Source organism: Thalassophryne amazonica, chromosome 9, assembly GCF_902500255.1.
Source record: "Thalassophryne amazonica chromosome 9, fThaAma1.1, whole genome shotgun sequence".
Lineage (NCBI taxonomy): Eukaryota > Metazoa > Chordata > Actinopteri > Batrachoidiformes > Batrachoididae > Thalassophryne > Thalassophryne amazonica.
The window spans coordinates 40230948-40253825 of NC_047111.1; the positions used below are offsets into that span (position 1 = coordinate 40230948).

The 22878-nt window shown below is 41.1% G+C and overlaps 1 protein-coding gene across 1 annotated transcript in view; it reads left to right on the plus strand.

Moving 5' to 3' along the window:
- The window catches only part of larp1 (La ribonucleoprotein 1, translational regulator), a 162476-nt gene that overhangs the window by 39162 nt on the left and 100436 nt on the right, over positions 1 to 22878 (plus strand). The gene's annotated exons all lie outside the window — the stretch shown is intronic.

Sequence of the window (22878 nt, forward strand, 5' to 3'; positions counted from 1 at the left end):
GTACGATCAATAATGGGGAAAAAAATCCAAAATGTACGATAATTTCAGTTGGTTGCCCAAATACGCATTTCTCTCTGACACCCAAGAATCATTTCACAGGCGTTGCACTCAGACGGCATCAAAGACACACCACACACAGGGCTGCTGCTAGCTTTGGCCGGCCCGGGGACAAAGTCATTTGAAAGCCCACCCCCTCTCCATACAAAGTAACGAGTTCCCAATTCTCGGCCCTGCCCCTCCCTCCCTGGACCCGAGACAACTGACCTGTAATGTACACTGTTTTGGCTGCACATGCGCACATACGTAGCTTAGCCCACCCCCATCACCATTGGAAATAAAAAAAAAACCCCTGCTAAAATAGCTACGTTGTATGCGTTTTGTTTGTGTACGATAATTTCTCCCAAAATACGATAATTTTGAGGTTTTGGTACGATAGTTGCATATTTCCTATCTGGCAACATTGGCGAGGCGTGGCTTTGCTTTGAACCAATGAAGCAATGATCCGACTCTGCTTCGGTGGTTTGTCGCTTTATCTTAATTTTCTCTCGCTAAAACCCTAAAGAGCATATGTCTGTGATTAATATTTACTTTTTATATTAAACCGACCTGTTATGGTCTTCTAAAACAGTTGATAGGTGTATTTTATAACTTAAAAATGGGACCGATGCTAACACGATAGCATGTCTATGGCATTTTCAATGTAAAGTTAGCATTAAGCTGTTCGCATCTCAGCACAGTTTGTGTGCATGTTTTCTGTATAATAAATAATTAATGGCTTAGTGTTTGTTGTCGTAAAAGAGTCAAATGTATTATGAATTGTAATTTTTATTTATTTATTTATATATTAATAATAATAAGAAGAAGAATCAGAATCGCCTTTATTGTCATTGTAGTTTGTATTACAATGAGATTTGAGTGCAACTCCAAAAATGTCCTTTCCGTGGTGCGAGTAATTTTTAGCCAAATAAAAGATAGTGAAATTTAACAGTAAATTATTCAGAGTATATGCACAACTAATATAAACATAAGGTAAAATAAAATGAAACGTGGACTAAGTAATGTAAATTGAGAATTATACACAACTGTTTTATTTAAGTTTAATGACAATTTGTTTCGATCAAACCACATCTAAGCTGTGTTTTTACACAAGATAAAAAATAAAATGCAGTAAACTGCACATTTGTGTCTTTTTTCATGAAAATAACTTATTAAAGATCACATATTACACTTTAGTCAGGCCTTTAAAATACTTTAGTGGACTCTTGCTGTAATAAGTTGTCAGTGGTTGAGATAGTGGCTGTAGGCATCTAAAAATGCTAATAATCGGATGAAACCTGATGGAAATCTCTCTGTGGTGTGTCGGTGATGTATGTATGTGCAAAATAAAACAAAACATTACTCGAGGTGTGTTTTTGACGAGAATATAACATCCTAACTTTATTACAAGCTCAAACGTTGATGTTGCGTGATAAAGGCCTTAATAATAACTCACTTCAAGAAATAATGGCAAAACTCACAAAAAAAAAAAAAAATTCATCGATTTACTAAAATAATCGTTAGTTGCAGCCCAAGTTTGTTTTACGAGTAAGAGCAGTTTACAGATTAAATGTGAATACACCAGTTTTGAGTTTCTCATTGCGCATGCATTTTCAAAACTGGTGACAGTGTTACTTTGTGCACAGCAGAACAACGTTGTCAGTTGCTTTAGGACCTAATTTTGTATTTTATTGACTGTACAGCAAGCAACACAGCACCCATTTGGTGTATTCACCGGATTAGAACAAATCAGAATACTACAGAAGACAAAGAATTTTTACTTGACAGTTTGAAGTGAGTTTTCTTTGTTTCAGAGGACTTCATACCCATTAAAATTCACCAGAATATACAAAATTTGACTTGCTCTTTTAAAAAATTTCTGGGGGACATCCCCTAGACCCCCCATAATCAATAGTGTTTTTACTTAACAGTTTGAAGTGAGTTTTCTTTGTTTCAGTGGGCTTCATATCCGTTAAAATTCACCAGAATATACAAAATTTAACTTGCTCTTTTAAAAAATTTGTGGGGGAGAACCCCCAGACCCCCCATAATCAATACTGTGCTTTTACTTCACAGATTGAAGTGAATTGTATTTGTTTCAGAGGGCTTCATACCTGTTAAAGGTGATAGAGAGAGGTTGAATGGGCCATTAATCCTTGTTCTGTGATGTGATGTGTAGCCCAAAAAAAATTGGTTGGGTCTGTAATGGCTCAGAACCTTCCTAAAAGGCTCTCTGAAACAGCTATGTTACTATGCTGGGTTTAGAATGCCTCGTTTGCCTTTTAATGGTGTCGTTTCGGAGCTTATTTGGCAACCTCATTATGAAATGCAAGTAGGTGGTGCTGATCGGTTGCCGTTGTTTGATTGGCTGCCCTTGCTCTCACTGAAAAGAAAGCATTATTTATTTATTTACATTGCTTTTATATTTTCTGTTGTTTGTATTCAGTTTTTTTTTTTGCCTCTTTCTCTAAAATTGTATATAATAATCATTAGATTATTAATATATAAACAACATAAATTTAAGAAATATTACAATTTGAAAACAAATGCACCCGAACGCGATGACAGCTGCAATGCTAACTTTTAACATTGAAAATGCAATAGACATGCTAACGCATTAGCATCGCTCCCGTTTTTAAGTTATAAAATACATCTCTCACTGCGGTATTGTATCACTTCCTGTTCCGGAGCACAGCGGTGTTTTGCTGTATCTGTTAGCTGTTTAATATGTGCAGTTATATTGATCTAGTTACCTAGATAAGGATTTGTTTCACAGTGTAATCTTCACGTGCCTTAACTAAAGCACTCCGTCTGCTGAGTCACCTCTAAATTATTTACTCATTATTCACTTTGCGTGTTTTTAGGAATCCGCTAGCTTAGCGCAGCTACTAGCTCTTAGCCAGTTTAGCATGGCGGCTTCTCCTGTCTCTCCCGCACTTTTCTGCTCTGGGTGTGAAATGTTTAGTTATTCCTCGGCCTCCTTTAGCAGTAATGGTACTTGTAATAAGTGTAGCTTATTCGTAGCTTTGGAGGCCAGGCTGGGCGAATTGGAGACTCGGCTCCGCACCGTGGAAAATTCTACAGCTAGCCAGGCCCCTGTAGTCTGTGCGGACCAAGGTAGCTTAGCCGTCGTTAGTTTCCCTCTGGCAGATCCCGAGCAGCCGGGAAAGCAGGCCGACTGGGTGACTGTGAGGAGGAAGCGTAGCCCTAAACAGAAGCCCGGTGTACACCGCCAACCCGTTCACATTTCTAACTGTTTTTCCCCACTCGACGACACACCCGCCGAGGATCAAACTCTGGTTATTGGCGACTCTGTTTTGAGAAATGTGAAGTTAGCGACACCAGCAACCATAGTCAATTGTCTTCCGGGGGCCAGAGCAGGCGACATTGAAGGAAATTTGAAACTGCTGGCTAAGGCTAAGCGTAAATTTGGTAAGAATGTAATTCACATCGGCAGTAATGACACCCGGTTACGCCAATTGGAGGTCACTAAAATTAACATTGAATCGGTGTGTAACTTTGCAAAAACAATGTCGGACTCTGTAGTTTTCTCTGGGCCCCTCCCCAATCGGACCGGGAGTGACATGTTTAGCCGCATGTTCTCCTTGAATTGCTGGCTGTCTGAGTGGTGTCCAAAAAATGAGGTGGGCTTCATAGATAATTGGCAAAGCTTTTGGGGAAAACCTGGTCTTGTTAGGAGAGACGGCATCCATCCCACTTTGGATGGAGCAGCTCTCATTTCTAGAAATCTGGCCAATTTTCTTAAATCCTCCAAACCGTGAGTATCCAGGGTTGGGACCAGGAAGCAGAGTTGTAGTCTTACACACCTCTCTGCAGCTTCTCTCCCCCTGCCATCCCCTCATTACCCCATCCCCGTAGAGACGGTGCCTGCTTCCAGACCACCAATAACCAGCAAAAATCTATTTAAGCATAAAAATTCAAAAAGAAAAAATAATATAGCACCTTCAACTGCACCACAGACTAAAACAGTTAAATGTGGTCTATTAAACATTAGGTCTCTCTCTTCTAAGTCCCTGTTAGTAAATGATATAATAATTGATCAACATATTGATTTGTTCTGCTTTACAGAAACCTGGTTACAGCAGGATGAATGTTAGTTTAAATGAGTCAACTCCCCCGAGTCACACTAACTGTCAGAATGCTCGTAGCACGGGCCGAGGCGGAGGATTAGCAGCAGTCTTCCATTCCAGCTTATTAATTAATCAATAATCCAGACAGAGCTTTAATTCATTTGAAAGCTTGACTCTTAGTCTTGTCCATCCAAATTGGAAGTACCAAAAACCAGTTTTATTTGTTATTATCTATCGTCCACCTGGTCGTTACTGTGAGTTTCTCTGTGAATTTTCAGACCTTTTGTCTGACTTAGTGCTTAGCTCAGATAAAACAATTATAGTGGGCGATTTTAACATCCACACAGATGCTGAGAATGATAGCCTCAACACTGCATTTAATCTATTATTAGACTCAATTGGCTTTGCTCAAAATGTAAATGAGTCCACCCACCACTTTAATCATATCTTAGATCTTGTTCTGACTTATGGTATGGAAATTGAAGACTTAACAGTATTCCCTGAAAACTCCCTTCTGTCTGATCATTTCTTAATAACATTTACATTTACTCTGATGGACTACCCAGCAGTGGGGAATAAGTTTCATTACACTAGAAGTCTTTCAGAAAGTGCTGTAACTAGGTTTAAGGATATGATTCCTTCTTTATGTTCTCTAATGCCATATACCAACACAGTGCAGAGTAGCTACCTAAACTCTGTAAGTGAGATAGAGTATCTCGTCAATAGTTTTACATCCTCATTGAAGACAACTTTGGATGCTGTAGCTCCTCTGAAAAAGAGAGCTTTAAATCAGAAGTGCCTGACTCTGTGGTATAACTCACAAACTCGCAGCTTAAAGCAGATAACCCGTAAGTTGGAGAGGAAATGGCGTCTCACTAATTTAGAAGATCTTCACTTAGCCTGGAAAAAGAGTCTGTTGCTCTATAAAAAAGCCCTCCGTAAAGCTAGGACATCTTACTACTCATCACTAATTGAAGAAAATAAGAACAACCCCAGGTTTCTTTTCAGCACTGTAGCCAGGCTGACAAAGAGTCAGAGCTCTATTGAGCCGAGTATTCCTTTAACTTTAACTAGTAATGACTTCATGACTTTTTTTGCTAATAACATTTTAACTATTAGAGAAAAAATTACTCATAACCATCCCAAAGACGTATCGCTATCTTTGGCTGCTTTCGGTGATGCCGGTATTTGGTTAGACTCTTTCTCTCAGATTGTTCTGTCTTGAGTTATTTTCATTAGTTACTTCCTCCAAACCATCAACATGTCTATTAGACCCCATTCCTACCAGGCTGCTCAAGGAAGTCCTACCATTATTTAATGCTTTGATCTTAAATATGATCAATCTATCTTTATTAGTTGGCTATGTACCACAGGCTTTTAAGGTGGCAGTAATTAAACCATTACTGAAAAAGCCATCACTTGACCCAGCTATCTTAGCTAATTATAGTCCAATCTCCAACCTTCCTTTTCTCTCAATAATTCTTGAAAGGGTAGTTGTAAAACAGCTAACTGATCATCTGCAGAGGAATGGTCTATTTGAAGAGTTTCAGTCAGGTTTTAGAATTCATCATAGTACAGAAACAGCATTAGTGAAGGTTACAAATGATCTTCTTATGGCCTCGGACAGTGGACTCATCTCTGTGCTTGTTCTGTTAGACCTCAGTGCTGCTTTTGATACTGTTGACCATAAAATTTTATTACAGAGATTACAGCATGCCATAGGTATTAAAGGCACTGCGCTGCGGTGGTTTGAATCATATTTGTCTAATAGATTACAATTTGTTCATGTAAATGGGGAATCTTCTTCACAGACTAAGGTTAATTATGGAGTTCCACAAGGTTCTGTGCTAGGACCAATTTTATTCACTTTATACATGCTTCCCTTAGGCAGTATTATTAGACGGCATTGCTTAAATTTTCATTGTTACGCAGATGATACCCAGCTTTATCTATCCATGAAGCCAGAGGACACACACCAATTAGCTAAACTGCAGGATTGTCTTACAGACATAAAGACATGGATGACCTCTAATTTTCTGCTTTTAAACTCAGATAAAACTGAAGTTATTGTACGTGGCCCCACAAATCTTAGAAACATGGTGTCTAACCAGATCCTTACTCTGGATGGCATTACCCTGAGCTCTAGTAATACTGTGAGAAATCTTGGAGTCATTTTTGATCAGGATATGTCATTCAAAGCGCATATTAAACAAATATGTAGGACTGCTTTTTTGCATTTACGCAATATCTCTAAAATTAGAAAGGTCTTGTCTCAGAGTGATGCTGAAAAACTAATTCTTGCATTTATTTCCTCTAGGCTGGACTATTGTAATTCATTATTATCAGGTTGTCCTAAAAGTTCCCTGAACAGCCTTCAGTTAATTCAAAATGCTGCAGCTAGAGTACTAATGGGGACTAGAAGGAGAGAGCATATCTCACCCATATTGGCCTCTCTTCATTGGCTTCCTGTTAATTCTAGAATAGAATTTAAAATTCTTCTTCTTACTTATAAAGTTTTGAATAATCAGGTCCCATCTTATCTTAGGGACCTCATAGTACCATATCACCCCAATAGAGCACTTCGCTCTCAGACTGCAGGCTTACTTGTAGTTCCTAGGGTTTGTAAGAGTAGAATGGGAGGCAGAGCCTTCAGCTTTCAGGCTCCTCTCCTGTGGAACCAGCTCCCAATTCAGATCAGGGAGACAGACACCCTCTCTACTTTTAAGATTAGGCTTAAAACTTTCCTTTTTGCTAAAGCTTATAGTTAGGGCTGGATCAGGTGACCCTGAACCATCCCTTAGTTATGCTGCTATAGACTTAGACTGCTGGGGGTTCCCATGATGCACTGAGTGTTTCTTTCTCTTTTTGCTCTGTATGCACCACTCTGCATTTAATCATTAGTGATTGATCTCTGCTCCCCTCCACAGCATGTCTTTTTCCTGGTTCTCTCCCTCAGCCCCAACCAGTCCCAGCAGAAGACTGCCCCTCCCTGAGCCTGGTTCTGCTGGAGGTTTCTTCCTGTTAAAAGGGAGTTTTTCTTTCCCACTGTCGCCAAGTGCTTGCTCACAGGGGGTCGTTTTGACCGTTGGGGTTTTTCCGTAATTATTGTATGGCCTTGCCTTACAATATAAAGCGCCTTGGGGCAACTGTTTGTTGTGATTTGGCGCTATATAAATAAAATTGATTGATTGATTGATCTATCAACTGTTTCAGAAGAACATAACAGGTCAGTTTCACATAGAAATGGTAAATAATACTCACAGACGTATGCTCTTTAGGGTTTTAGCAGGAGAAAATTAAGCAAAAGAAAGAATAATCGAAGCATTTCTTCAATCTGCGAAGCACTGCTTCGATTGGTTCAAAGCATAGCCGCGCTGCAGAAAAGTTGTTTACGGACCCGCTGCAGGTTCTGTAATCAATACAGAAATGATCATTTTCCTGACAAACAGCCCCCAAAACAACGGCCACTCTGAAGGACCGATAACAGTATCGTTAAGCACAAAGCTTATTGATGTCGGTGGATTGAGTCATTTCTTAACGATACCCAAAAGGAAGCGGTTCTCGATACACATCCCTAGCTGCTAAGGGGTTAGCGCATTCCCTTTAGAGGAACAAACTAGAGCTAACGTGCCATTCTAACGTGCAATTCTTACAACAGGAATATGGCGCAACACAAATTTAAAACAAAAGAAAATGTGATACTCACAGGCTGTACTGATTGCTGGGGTTGATTTTGTCATAGTCGGAACTGACCCTCTACTGAGTATTAAATGCCGACTGAAGCCAGCTCGAAATCGTGTAAGGTTTGTGAAACAGTCCTCCGTGAAATGCGCAGAGCAAAGAAATAGTCGGCGGTTGTATGTATTGGGGATGCGGTTAAAAATGAATAAAAGCCAGTGATCGCGTACATTGCTTTCTGTGGGAAGATCGTAGTCCGCTAAAACAGCCTGGGAAAGCACACCTGTAGCTCGCCATTGCTTCTCTTCGAGTGTTACGAATGGGTGGGCACAACCTTATGAATAATTAATTTCGAAGGGGCGTGTGTGAAAGGGTGTGTGTGTGTGGGGGGGGGCTATTGGTGAAAAAATGATGTAAGTTTTCTCTCAAAAACGGATTGGCCTGTTTTCTAGGGGCAATTCAAAAAAGGAGAAATACTTGAAACAGAGGTTCTGAAACTTGCTGGCACTTCGTGTGTATCCCCCACAGCGGGGAGACTCTGCACTAACACCAAACACATGAAAACGATGATTTTGATTCTCTATCCCCTTTAAAATTCACCAGAATACACAAAATTTGACTTGGTCTTTAAAAAATGTTCTGGGGGTGCACCCCCAGACCCCCCACAATCAAGACTACACCCCTCCCCCACCACCCTTTTATGTACCTTTTATGTTCAAGTTTTGCATTCTTTTTATGCTTTGTCTGTCTCTGCTTCGAGGCTATTTAGAATAGATTTGTATGCTGTATAATGTGTTTATTATATTTATTGAGGAAAAAAGAGTGTGTGCCCCCACTACGCCACATTTTAGGGAATTGCTGGCATTTATTTTTGTCAGGAAAAGATTTCAGTCTGATGAAAATTTATTGCTTTAACCCATGGTTTAGATACAAAAGCATATCATCAGCATATAGTGACACTGTTTTTAATGCCACCTCTTATCACTCCCTTTATATCACTACTACAACGAAGGGCTATAGCCAGAGGTTGGTTCTATTGTTAAAGCGAAAAGAAGGGGGGACAGAGGGCAACCCTGTCTAGTGCCGCGTTGGAGCTGAAAACATTTGGAAATATTATTATTGGTGCGAACTGCTGCCGTAGGGAGTGAGTAAAGAGTTTCAATCCAGTGGATAAACTTCAGTCCAAAGCCAAAATGACCCAAAGTATAGAAAAGGTAATCCCATTCCACCCGGTCAAATGCCTTTTCGGTGTCGAGAACATTTGAAAGCCTACATATGTTTGAAGATAATTGACGATTTTTAATAAATCCTGTCTGGTCGTCTGGGATTAACATCGGTATCACATTTTCCAGGCGTTGGGCAAGCATTTTTGCAAGAAGTTTACTGTCTACATTTAATAAAGAGATGGGTCGATAAGAGTTGCACTCTGAGTTTTTGTCCTTTTTTAGAATAAGAGCAATTGTTGCTTGACGCATAGTCTGAGGAAGCATGCCAGATATAAATGCTTCCTGGTACACAGACAGCAAAATTGGAGCTAGCTGCTTACTGAAGGTTTTAAAAAATTCACTGGAGAATCCATCGGGGCCTGGACTTTTACCATTTTGCATAGAATTCACAGCTGAAATGAGTTCTGACTCTGTAAATGGCTTGTCTAAAGTGGCTGCTCCCTGCTCATCAATAGTTGGTACATTTAATTTATCAAAGAAAGACTTGAATAAACTTGAGTCTTTTGAGGACTCAGATGTATATAATTTAGAGTAAAACTTGTAGAAGGTCTGGTTAATTTGAGAATGATTTGTATGTTTTATATTAAGTTCGTCTTTTATTTCATGAATACACTGAGATGCAGTTTTTTGACGTAATTGCTGTGCAAGAATGCGACCAATCTTTTCACCATGCTCATAACTTTTATGTCGTGATCTGTTTATTAAATGAATGGTATGTTTGGTTGACAAGAGGTTAAATTCAGTTTGCAGCATTATTCGTTGCTTTAGTAAGTTCTGCGAAGGGGTGTTAGCTATCTGTGTGTCTAAATTTAGAATGTCTTCTGTTCGTCTCTTTAGATTTTTATGATGCTCTTTATTTTTTGGGCACAATATGATATAATTTGTCCCCGAATGTAAGCTTTCAATGTTTCTCATATTGTCGAGGTTGACATACCTGGTGTTCTATTATATTCCAAAAATAATGTTATTTCAGATGAGATAAATTCTACGAAATCATTATCTGCAAGCCATTGATTATTCAGGCGCCAGGAATGGTAGGAGGCTTGTGAAACAGGTATTTCTAGTGTGAGAGACAATGGCGCATGGTCTGAGATAACAATTGAATTATAATCACATTGGGTAATAAGGGGTATAAGATTTTTATCTATAAAAAAAATTGTCTGTTCGTGAATATGTTTTATGAACAGCAGAGAAAAAGGAATATGACCTAGATGTAGGGTTTAGAAAACGCCAGGCGTCACAGATACCAAATGTACGAAGAAAGAGTTGAACTACCTGAGCAGCTTTAGTTAAGTGTAAAGTGTTGGTTGAACTACGGTCCAAAGTAGAAAAACAACAATTGAAATCTGCTAATATAAGATGATGGGAGTCCATATCAGGCAGCTGCGAGAAAAAATTGGTAAAAAATGAATGATCGTCCCAGTTAGGCAAATAGAGGTTTGCTAAAATGACAGGTGTTTCATATAACTTTCCTGTTGCTATAACAAATCTACCGTGGGAATCTGTTATAGTTTTAGACAGGGTGAATGGAACACTTTTTTATGAATTACAATGGCTGTGCCTCTGGATTTGCTATTAAAATTGGAGTGGAATGATTGTCCTAGCCACCCTCCCTGTAGTCTGGAATGATCTGCTGTGAGCAAGTGTGTTTCTTGGAGGAAAGCAATATTTACATTTAGCTTGTTAAGATGAGTGAGTACCTTCTTACGCTTCACAGGATGATTTAAGGATTTAACATTCCAACTTATAAGGTTTACTTGACAACCCAAAGCTCATTTCTTCATCTGACCTTTATTAACCATGTTTAATCTTTAGTGAAATAGTATAAATAAAGTCATGCTTTGGCAAGAAGACACAGATTTCAGAAAATAAATATACATATTTTGGTACTGGTGCAGTTACAACCCTCCCTTTATCACCAATTATAAGAACATGGTGAAACCCAAACCCTACATGTTTAAATCCACACATATGTATATGCTTATTCCTGGGGACTCCAAGCACGGTACTCCACCAAGACATCATCTTTAAAAGGTGCTCAATGTGTCTATGTATATAAATAACTATAGCCCAACAGGTGTAAACATATTCAAAAATAGGTGTTTAGTAATATAACATCAGCTTTTACCTTATTATATTGGTAGCCAATGTTTCTTGGAAAAGAAATGTCCTCTTACTCACCACTGACCGTAAATAAATGAAGATAAAACTAGTCTTCCTCTGTAATCACAGCATCTGCGGCAATAATGTTCTTCTGAACAAAGGCCATCGCAGTCTTCGGATCTAAAAAGACTTTTTCGGTCCCGTTGTATGAGATGCGAAACTTTGCAGGATGGAGAACTCCATAACGGACTCCCGTTTGTCCCTTCAGCAGCTGCTTCATGTCGTTGAAAGCAGATCTTGCACGAGCCACGCTGGGATGGTAATCCGGGAAGATGGAGATGGATGCCTGGTGATACTTGAGAGCGCCGCCTGTCTGACGAGCGTGGCGGAGTATATTGACGCAGTCCTGGTAGCAATGAAGTTTAGCAATAATCGGACGCAGCTTCCCCATCGCTCGTTGAAACTGCGGGGTACGGTGTGATTGGTCAATCAGAACCTCCCGGTCCATGTTGAAAGCTTCTTTCAGGAGCCGCGTGACAGGACGGGGTCGTATACGGATATTTGAGCGTCTCATCCTTCCTTCCATGTCAATGCACTTCTCTTGTAAATGTTTCACCTCGGTCTTGAGAGTGCTGACCGTGGATTGCAGGTTCTCTACATCATCGGAGCACATTGTCAGGCTTTGCTCCATGTCTGTAACTTTTCCTTTCACAGAGTCCAGGTCCGAGCGCAGCAGTGCGATGTTACCAACGACTTCAGTTTTCACAGCTTTTATCTCACTTTTCATTTCCTCAAATTGGGTAGTCAGCATATCTTTCAATTCCGAACTGAGTAGCTCTGAAATATCTCCTCTTATTGCTGCGAGGATTTCTGCCTTAACGTCAGCCATGGTTTCTGTTTCGTCTTGTTTGTTAGTCTGCGCTGCCTCGGAGTTAGCTTTAGCCGCTACTCGGGTTAACTTTCCTTTAGGTTTGTAAGCAAAGTTTCGCAGGTCGGTCGCCATCAGTCTCAAAAAACATGCACAGGTGCTTAAAACATCGAACTTGCACCTGTTTGAAGTTAAGTCAGCACCAAAAAGGAATTTAATAAGAAGATTCAGTGGAGCTCCCCAAAACGTGACCTACTCCATTGGATGCTCACCAGCGCCCCCCCCCCCCCCCCCCCCCCCCCATATCTCCAGTTTTAAGAGATATTTTAAGTGCTGAATCCCTTTTTCTCATAAGAGCCCAAATAGTTTCATTCAACAGGGGTATTTTTGCTTTTGCATCTTTCATGATTGAGTTACAGTGTATTTAAGAACTATTTGTGTAATTTAATGCCAAAAATAAGATGTACAGCTTACTTTTTTTTACCTTGTTCACCTAAGTTGTGAAATGTTGTTGATTAAACAGTTTATTCTGTTGAAATCATGTATTCTTTTTACCCAGATTTGTATGTTAAAATGCAGGAAATGCAAGCAAAACAGATCTAAGTTAGACCCCACCCCAAGCTTCCTTTTTTTTTTCCCCCAATTTTCCACTCACACCCCTGCACTCTGAGCTGAACAGTGTAGTATCTCCCTATGGGGCATGTTGTCAGAGTACGCTTTGAGTACCCACCTTCTTTCAGAATGTGTTTGTGTCATGATGGTCCAGTGCATCACCATGAAACTGCAGACAGACAAGTTCTCCTTTATCTAGTATGTTGTCGTCCCCCCCTTGCCTGATGCAAAGTGTGAAAATTAGATGCAGAGTTGTATACTGTCTTGGCCAGTAGACCTCAACGTAGTATTTCCTCCTGAACACTTTGCCAAATGATGCTCAGTCTGTCTGCCTTGTTTCAGCCTGTGCTTGACTCGTAACTGCGCAGTACAGTTACTGTGCATCTCAGCTGTTTACCACACAAAGACTCACCACCCTCCATTTGTGGACTCTGTCTGACACTCCTTAAAGTTAAAATTTTTCAGTACTGAAGTTGATCTTTGGAGCGATACCTGAAGTAACAAATACAACCCCTGGCAAAAATTATGGAATCACCGGCCTCAGAGGATGTTCATTCAGTTGTTTAATTTTGTAGAAAAAAAGCAGATCACAGACATGACACAAAACTAAAGTCATTTCAAATGGCAACTTTCTGGCTTTAAGAAACACTATAAGACATCAAGAAAAAAAGATTGTGGCAGTCAGTAACGGTTACTTTTTTAGACCAAGCAGAGGGAAAAAAATATGGAATCACTCAATTCTGAGGAAAAAATTATGGAATCACCCTGTAAATTTCCATCCCCCAAATTAACACCTGCATCTTGACATTGACCCTATGCCATGACATTAACCCTATGTGTCTTTTTGCAAGGAATGTTTTTGCAGTTTTTACTCTATGGCAAGATGCATTATCATTTTGAAAAATGATTTCATCATCCCCAAACATCCTTTCAATTGTCCAAAATATCAACATAAACTTGTGCATTTATTGATGATGTAATGACAGCCATCTCCCCAGTGCCTTTACCTGACCATATCATCAATGACTGTGGAAATTTACATGTTCTCTTCAGGCAGTCATCTTTATAAATCTCATTGGAAAGGCACCAAACAAAAGTTCCAGCATCATCACCTTGCCCAATGCAGATTCGAGATTCATCACTGAATATGACTTTCATCCAGTCATCCACAGTCCACAATTGCTTTTCCTTAGCCCATTGTAACCTTGTTTTTTTCTGTTTAGGTGTTAATGATGCCTTTCGTTTAGCTTTTCTGTATGTAAATCCCATTTCCTTTAGGCGGTTTCTTACAGTTCGGTCACAGACGTTGACTCCAGTTTCCTCCCATTCGTTCCTCATTTGTTTTGTTGTACATTTTTCGATTTTTGAGACATATTGCTTTAAGTTTTCTGTCTTGATGCTTTGATGTCTTCCTTGGTCTACCAGTATGTTTGCCTTTAACAACCTTCCCATGTTGTTTGTATTTGGTCCAGAGTTTAGACACAGCTGACTGTGACAACCAACATCTTTTGCAACATTGCGTGATGATTTACTCTCTTTTAAGAGTTTGATAATCCTCTCCTTTGTTTCAATTGACATCTCTCGTGTTGGAGCCATGATTCATGTCAGTCCACTTGGTGCAACAGCTCTCCAAGGTGTGTTCACTCCTTTTTAGATGCAGACTAATGAGCAGATCTAATATGATGCAGGTGTTAGTTTTGGGGATGAAAATTTACAGGGTGATTCCATAATTTTTTCCTCAGAATTGAGTGATTCCATATTTTTTTCCTCTGCTTGGTCTAAAAAAGTAACCGTTACCGACTGCCTCAATCTTTTTTTTCTTGATTTCTTATAGTGTTTCTTAAAGCCAGAAAGTTGCCATTTGAAATGACTTTAGTTTTGTGTCATGTCTGTGATCTGCTTTTTTTCTACAAAATTAAACAACTGAATGAACATCCTCCGAGGCCGGTGATTCCATAATTTTTGCCAGGGGTTGTATATGTTTACATCATAGTAAGGACAATATCATTGGGACATGGCTGCACATTATGATGTCTGTATGCATGACATGAACTGTTTATATCAAAGGATTCAAAAGAATTTTATTGTCATATGCACAAAGGAACATGTTCCCTGCACAATGAAATGTGATTACTGCATTTAACCCATCCTAATTGCCAGTTAGGAGCAGAAGTCGCCTTTAGGCGCCCCGGGAACCAGCTCCAGATGTATATCCCTGCTTTAGGCCAATAGCATGGCTGAGCAAACCTTGACCGACCTCATGACGACAGACAACACACACATAAGCCGGCCCGGTACATGAACACACATAAAAGCACACACAAGGTAAAACCTGGGAAAGAAAAACGTTCATTGCTGCTGCATTGAATCACACAGCAGCAAAGCAGGAAAAAAAAAAACATCAGCACAATGAACAATGATCACACACAACAACAGGACGAGAGACGACGACCGAGATTTGTAAGTGTCCAGTTATCAGACAGAACACCCGGAGGCCACCTTTAGGCGTCATTAACGGCCTTGTTCAACCAAACTGGAGGGAGGAGGGGCCCAGCCCTGAACAGTCCACTGTCCACAGTCAACGTCAGAGCTGGGGGAGACGAGGGGGGGGTGAGGCATGAGCGTTGTTCTTCTCCAGGAGGTTTTTATCACAGTGGCCTTGAAGTGCAGCTGTGTTTTGGGAAGCTGAATGAAAATCCAGATTAGCAGACGCCTGAAAGATTCCACAGTCTGAGACAAAGTGGCTTCCAATACATCTGAATTAAGAAAGGAGATGTGGTCATTACTGACGATCAATGCGGTTTTCCAGCGCAGCAGTCTTTCCAGAGATGGTATCCAACGCGCGGTTAACACCCGACTGAGCTGACACTGCCCTTCCAATCGAATCAATCGTGGAGCAGCCTGGATGGGCCAATTATTGCCGCTTCCACTTTCTTAATTTTCCGGTAAACCAGCGCTATGCCCGCTCCACACAGCAGAAACCCGGTCACCACCATGCCAAATATATACACATCTTCGACGTCCTCCACAGACAGCATGTAAAGGTACATGACCTGCCATTTCCTCCAACTGTCCATCATGTAGCCCATCACATGTCCCAGCAGGACAGGTCGGGTCCTCCGCTCCTGAGTGTCTTGTAGAAAAAATAGTGTCAATTGCGTTCAGAGACCACTTCAACAGATCCATTTTTGCTGTTTCCAGAAGAGCAAAGCTGGTAGCCTCACAGACAACACACCACAGAAGCAGGAAAGATGAGGAGGGAGGGAGAAGAGAAAAATGCGACCGTCTCGGCCGAGAGCAAGGAGGCAAACAAAGATATACTGGATAAAGCCTGCATGTTGTCACCCATTGGTTTTTTATAGAAACCCAGAACAGCTGATATGAAGCCCACATCTGGGCATCGCCATGTTGGCAGCCACTGCTGGGGTGATTCACGATAACTCATTAATGCATAAAGGGTTGGAGCTTGGGTGGCTCAGTGTGTGACAAAATCCCATCGAAGTGTACCGCTTGGTGTATGTCGGTGGAATTGTGAAATTCACCGACACAAACCTTGATTGTTTCATTTCAAGTCCATTGTGGTGGCGTACAGAGGCAAAGTCTCTCTCTCTCTCTCTCTCTCTCTCTCTCTCACTTCACTCACTCACACTCACTCACACACACACACACACCACACACACCACACACACAAATTTGTCGCTGTCCAAATACCTATGGTCTTGACTAGGGATGGTTATCAAGAACTATAAGACATTATTTGATTCACCTTTATTGGTTCTTCAGTTCACATTGTGCCGGAGCTAGCTGGTTTTCGGAGATGGCTCCGACCACTCGCCACAATGAAAACACATTTGTCTCACGCACGCGCCGCTAAGGAGACAAGATCAAATCAACTTTATTTATATAGCGCCAAATCACAACAAACAGCTGCCCCAAGGCGCTTTATATTGTAAGGCAAGGCCATACAATAATTACGGAAAAACCCCAACGGTCAAAACGACCCCCTGTGAACAAGCACTTGGCGACAGTTGGAAGGAAAAAAAAAGGAGGGGCAGTCTTCTGCTGGGAGTGGTTGGGGCTGAGGGAGAGAACCAGGAAAAAGACATGCTGTGGAAGAGAGCAGAGATCAATCACTAATGATTAAATGCAGAGTGGTGCATACAGAGCAAAAAGAGAAAGAAACACTCAGTGCATCATGGGAACCCCCAGCAGTCTACGTCTATAGCAGCATAACTAAGGGATGGTTCAGGGTCACCTGATCCAGCCCTAACTATAAGCTTTAGCAAAAAGGAAAGTTTTAAGCCTAATCTTAAAAGTAGAGAGGGTGTCTGTCTCCCTGATCTGAATTGGGAGCTGGTTCCAGAGGAGAGGAGCCTGAAAGCTGAAGGCTCTGCCTCCCATTCTCTTACAAACCCTAGGAACTACAAGTAAGCCTGCAGTCTGAGAGCGAAGCGCTCTATTGGGGTGATATGGTACTATGAGGTCCCTAAGATAAGATGGGACCTGATTATTCAAAACCTTATAAGTAAGAAGAAGAATTTTAAATTCTATTCTAAGATTAGCTTAACAATCAGTGGGTCTGAGTCCAACAATTTACCCAGACTGACAACTATGAGTAAAGTAAGTACTTTTATGCCTTTTTTTTTTGTGGTTTCTTGAGGCATTTTTTGAATGCGAAAATGTGCTCCGACCTCAAAACGTGCACCCTGTGATATATGAGGTCTATTAGATAAGAAACCGACACTTTTATTTTTTTTTTTAACTATATGGATTTGAATGACGTGCGATTACACCAATCATGCTTGAACCCTCGTGCGCATGCATGAGTTTTTTTCACGCGTGTCGGTGACGTCATTTCCCTGTGGGCAGGCCTTGAGTTTGTTTCACACGCTGCTCGAGATGGCGCGCGTTGCTTTATCAAAATTTTTCTGGACCTGTGAGGAATATCCGAGTGGACACTATTCGAGAAATTAAGCTGGTTTTCGGTGAAAAATTTAACGGCTGATGAGAGATTATGGGGTGTTTCTGTCGGTGTAAGGATTTCCCACGGAGCGGGACGTCGCTCAGCGCTTCCAGGCGCCATCGTCGGCCTGTTTCGACCTAAAACCTAAAAACATCCTAATTTAAGGCTTAATTCACCCAGGACGTCGTGAGAGAACAGAGAAGATTCAGAAGAGGCCGGCATGAGGACTTTATGCGGACATTCCACTGTTTAAGGACATTTTTTTAATGAAAGACGTGCGCGCAAATTCGCAGAGTCGTTTCCGTGACGACTCGGCGATCTGTGTGCGCCGCGACAGGAAAAACACCTCCGTGTTGAAAACCATTTGTAAAATTCAGGTGGCTTTTGATGGCTTTCAACAAGTGAGTAACTGAGAAATTGTTTAACAGCTTGGGCATGTTCCAACTTGTCCATTAAGGTTTCCAACGGAGGTGTTTTTCCTGTCGCGACCCCCCCGCGGTCGGGTCCAGCCCGATATGCGACTCTGCCCGCACGTTCTTTCATTACAAAATGTCCGTTAACAATGGAATGTCCGAATAAACTCCTCATGCCGACTTCTTCTGAAAGTTCTCTGTTCTCTGACGACTTACTGGGTCAACAGAGCCTGAAATGTGGAAGTTTTCAACTTGAAACGGCGAGACGCTGCCGCCTTGAAGCGCAGATCGCCGCCAGGCACCGTGGGCCGTCCTTACGGCGACACTACCAGACCAAAATCTCTCATCAGCCATTAAAATTTTTACCGAAAACCAGCTGAATTTATCGAATGGTGTCCACTCAGTTGTGCCTTACGGTTTTGAAAAAATTTTGATCAAACAAAGCAGCAGTCTCTGAGCCATTCCTAAACAATGAAAAAAATCGACGAGAGGGTGGGCTACTCCTCACTCAAAGACTGCCCACAGGCGAATGACGTAACCGACAGGCGTGAAAAAACTCTCGCATGCCCACGAGGGTTCAAGCATGTCTGATGTAATCACGTGATTCAAATCCATATGGTTTTTGAAAAAAATAATAAGGTTGGATACTTTTCTAATAGACCTCGTAAATCAAATGCACCCTCTCTTATTCTGTGGCGTTTAACGGCAGCCGACATCCTTATTGTTGCATTGCTGCCAGCTTCTGCACCAGTCCGTTGTAGCAGTACTAAATTTTCTCGAGTCCAGTGTCTTTCAAGTATTTAAAAAAAAAAAACACTTTCCCCTCCCACTTTAATCTTTATTTAACCAGGTTAGTCCCATTGAGATCAAGATCTCTTACAAGCGAGACCTAGACAGTTATAAAGTTTCCAATTCAGCTAAGCTGCTGTGATCCTATGTCTTAAAATACTTCCAACTGAAACTTTCTTCTAAATTCTTAGAGAAGCTCTTGCCTTTCTCTGGATATTTATACAATACATGAGGACATCCCTAATCACCAAAACAATGTCTTAAATAAGTCTTGCTGAAGGATCCAGTGACCAGTGTGATATTTATTTACTTTAAGACTCAATAAAATGTTGTTGACATAGAAAACCTGCGAAGCTAAAGAATCGGATCGATAAGCGGTATCTGTAATGGCATCGATATCGATGATATCTTATCAGAATCCACACCTACTTCTGACTGTTTGTTCCTTTGCTAAAATTGGGGCATTACAACAGCACACTTAATAAAATATGTTTCGTACAGAGGCAAAATGTCAAGTTTGAACAGTGTCGCTTCCGTGAAATTGTAAGAATTCATTATTTAAGGAAAAACGCTAGAATGCTTTTGTTATGTTGACATGAAGATGTCAGATGAGGCTACAATGTCTGAAATTGTATTGCCTTGGTTCTCAACCACAAACATCCTGACTTTCAGAAAAGTGTTTTGCTTTAGTGCACTGCATAATGCTTTCTTTGTGAGTAGTTCTGTGCTTGGGAGACTCTCCTCTGACCTCAGATTATCAGCTGATACCACTGTAAACATGAACACATTCCTACATCGCTGTAGCAGAGGAGTTGTCAGGGACTGATGCTTCCCAGTTGATCAGATATGTTCTGATGAACAGCTTGGCCACAGTAAACTTGCTGGAAATAGGGCTGTGCAGTGTATGCACTTTGCAATAATGTTCTGATTATTATCACAGTGATGTGCAATATGACATTGTGTATTTAAATCCTTGGTTGCTGCAGAGCAATGTTGCCAGATTGGGCGATTTTGAATTTTACTTTTCTGCCTGAAGGTGATCAGCCTTTGGACTGGAAATTATCAGCTACTTCTGGCAAGATTGCAGAGCATTGATTCACAGTCATGTGATCTCTCACATCACCACAGCACAGGCTAATTCTTAGCATTACTGAGGTGTAAAAAAAAAACAAAAAGAGGCATGAGGAGAAAATGTGCAGACGCCTCCAGTTTCCCAATCTATCTCAGAAGAGTTGAGACAGTTGTTACATTCAGAATGCACATGCTCAGTGGTGCATAAATCTGGAGTGACTAACCATGAATTCCCATTTCCACTCTCGGCATGGGGGCAAAACTTTAAGTACGTATTCAGCCAAAACGCGCCAGAGGAGCGGCTCCCTTAGCCTATTCCACAGGGCACTGTTCTATTACAATGGCCCAAGATTCAAAAAGGGGAAAAACTAAATTAAACAGCTAATCCGGCTTGCGTCTCATAACAGGCTGGTTGATAAAGTGCAGACCTAGCAACCGATCCAAAAATGAAAGTAAGGCGCTCTGCCCGCTGCCACAGCCTGCAACAAATGGTGCTTCAGCTTCAGATTTTTCACCCTTGATGGAGCACAATCAAACTACTTTCAAGCCTTATTCTCCAGGAATACCGCCTTTAAAGACGTTCAAACGTGATTTGAAGCTGTTAAGAATACGAACACCCAGAAGTAACATGCACTACCAACCGATTTTGCGGAATCGGGCTGAAATTTTCTGTACAGGTCTAAAATGGCATCCACATCCAAGGACGAGGGTCCCTCTGACAAAGATTCTTGGTTGATGTTAAATTTAGGAAGTGTCTGCTGAAAGAGTCACTGTGTGGAGACCAGGGCAAGACAAGCAACCCTGAGCCCTCTGACCATAGGGCACAAATTTTGAGAGGTGAGGTCAAGTTCAGCTGCTTACAGTCTGCATTTTACTGTCTAAACAACTGAAAAATGACCTTGGTTTTCTTTCCATGACAACTGGACCAGTACCTTCAATGTTTCGACAAATGGGGGGAACTTGCATTTTCTAGTGCGCTACAATCTGCCTGAGAATGCTCCGTGATGGAAAACTCATATCAGCTGTTTTTCCGGCTTGCCCCCCAAACATAGCTATCATTTGTGTGAAGCACGTTTCAATCAACATTAAATGTAGTTTTCACACAAGCTATTTATATTGTTGTAATATTGAATGATTTTCATGAAGAAAGCCGTGTACAGGATTACAGCTGCTGGTGCCAATGTTCTTAACTAAACATTGTCTAATTGTTCCGATTGTCAAATCTGGGACACACTTAAGTGACTTTGTCCACCTTTCTTTGGGCAAGTTGCTGACGTTTTCCACAGTGTTATCTTTAGATTCAGTCATGTCTGTGTAGTTACTATGTAGAGTGTGCATGTTTGCATTAAAACACTTTGCTTCCCACAGCATTCCACACGAGCGACTTGCGGAGCATTCAGCGCGAATGCGCCAAACAACAATAACAATGGTCTATTGCTAGCTGTGGATCAACCTCACAAGTGGAAGTGGTTTGGATTAGAAAAGACTGACGACACTCAAAAGACAGCAATGTGCATATGTCAGAGACCTGCTGCGTTAAAACATCTAGACAGTGATTGTGTTTCAAAACCTGCAAACTAACCACAGCAAGATGCCTGAGCAACACACTCAGAAAACTTTATTTGATCTACGTTAGTGATTTTTTTTTCCCCTTCTCCCATCATTTTTACTTCAATGCTTAAGTTTTAAGGAAATAAATGAGAACAGTTTTTCTGTAATATTGTCCTTTAACATCATTAGTAAGCAACAGTTACTGCCTGCTAGTACTAAGACTTATAAACACATTATTGAAAATTGTTATCAGTCACAAAAAAAAGAAAATAGATACTTTTTGTCCATATCACACAACCCAGCTGGAAACCTACAGTGTTCACAGTATTCGGATGTTGGGTAACTGATTCCAAAGGCCATCCATCAGTCAAATACTGCTTGAAGAAGAGAAACTTAGCCAGGTTTGATATGCAACTTGACTAATGCCCACACTTAAGTGTTAGGACTTGAGTATCAGTATCCATGCAGCGATGATCTTTGTGGAGGAAGAACATGTCTTTTCCCTTTGTCTCTTCCAGGCCTTGTTCAGAGTGCCAGTTAAAAATTGATTTATGTGCATATCTGATTTGAATGTGACTCCATGTTGCAAATCTGAATAGTCAAGTCACTTTTTCAGTTTCATACCTCATTTGTGGGTTGCTTCATACCTTGTGTAGGTTGCTTGACCCATGGATTTGCAAAAATCCATGTGTCTGAACACTCGGTCAGATTCCGGATGTTTTGCATCTGTGACTGTGCCATGTAACGCTCACAGGGTATAACTTTACACGACTTGAGCTGCGGCACAAGCTGTACTCCTCCCTTGCCACTCAGCCACTGCTTCTCTCGTTCTCTTCCAAAAACAACAATAATAATAAAAAAAACAATCAAACAAACCTTTAGACGTGACCTCTGCTAATGTCACCTGCATTGCTTTGTCCCTCATTGGGCTCAAACTCCCAGTCCCCTGTAGGGCTCTTCATCGTTTCTCCATGAAACAATTTCTTTCATGAGAGGGCATGACCATGTATCTGTAACGGCCCACTCAGGTGAGCTGTTCATCCGCACACCACACTCTGTGTGTGTGTGTGTGTGTGTGTGTGGGGTGGGGGTCAGGACAGCTAACTGAACTGCAGCGCCTGTGTGAGGCTGGAATGCATGCACTCAGCTGCCTGTGTGCCCTCTTAAGCAGGTGATCAGTTTCCTGCACGTGCGCCAACGCCAAACAGCTGATTTTCTGGTGGGTACGAGAGATGGTGTCCACATTCACCTGCACTCTGGGTAGTTGACCTGGGAACTGCTGCACACCAGATGGGCACGAATCATTTGAGGCGGCTTTGAAACACATTCTGGGTATTTGTACGGCATTCGTACACGGCTGTTTGTCCCATACTACTGTGGCTCGAATTCTGTCTGCTTTTCCCTGAATGTGAAATGTTTTTTATGTCTTTTTTTTTTTTTTTTTTTTTTATTATTATTTATTAATTTTATTGAGTGC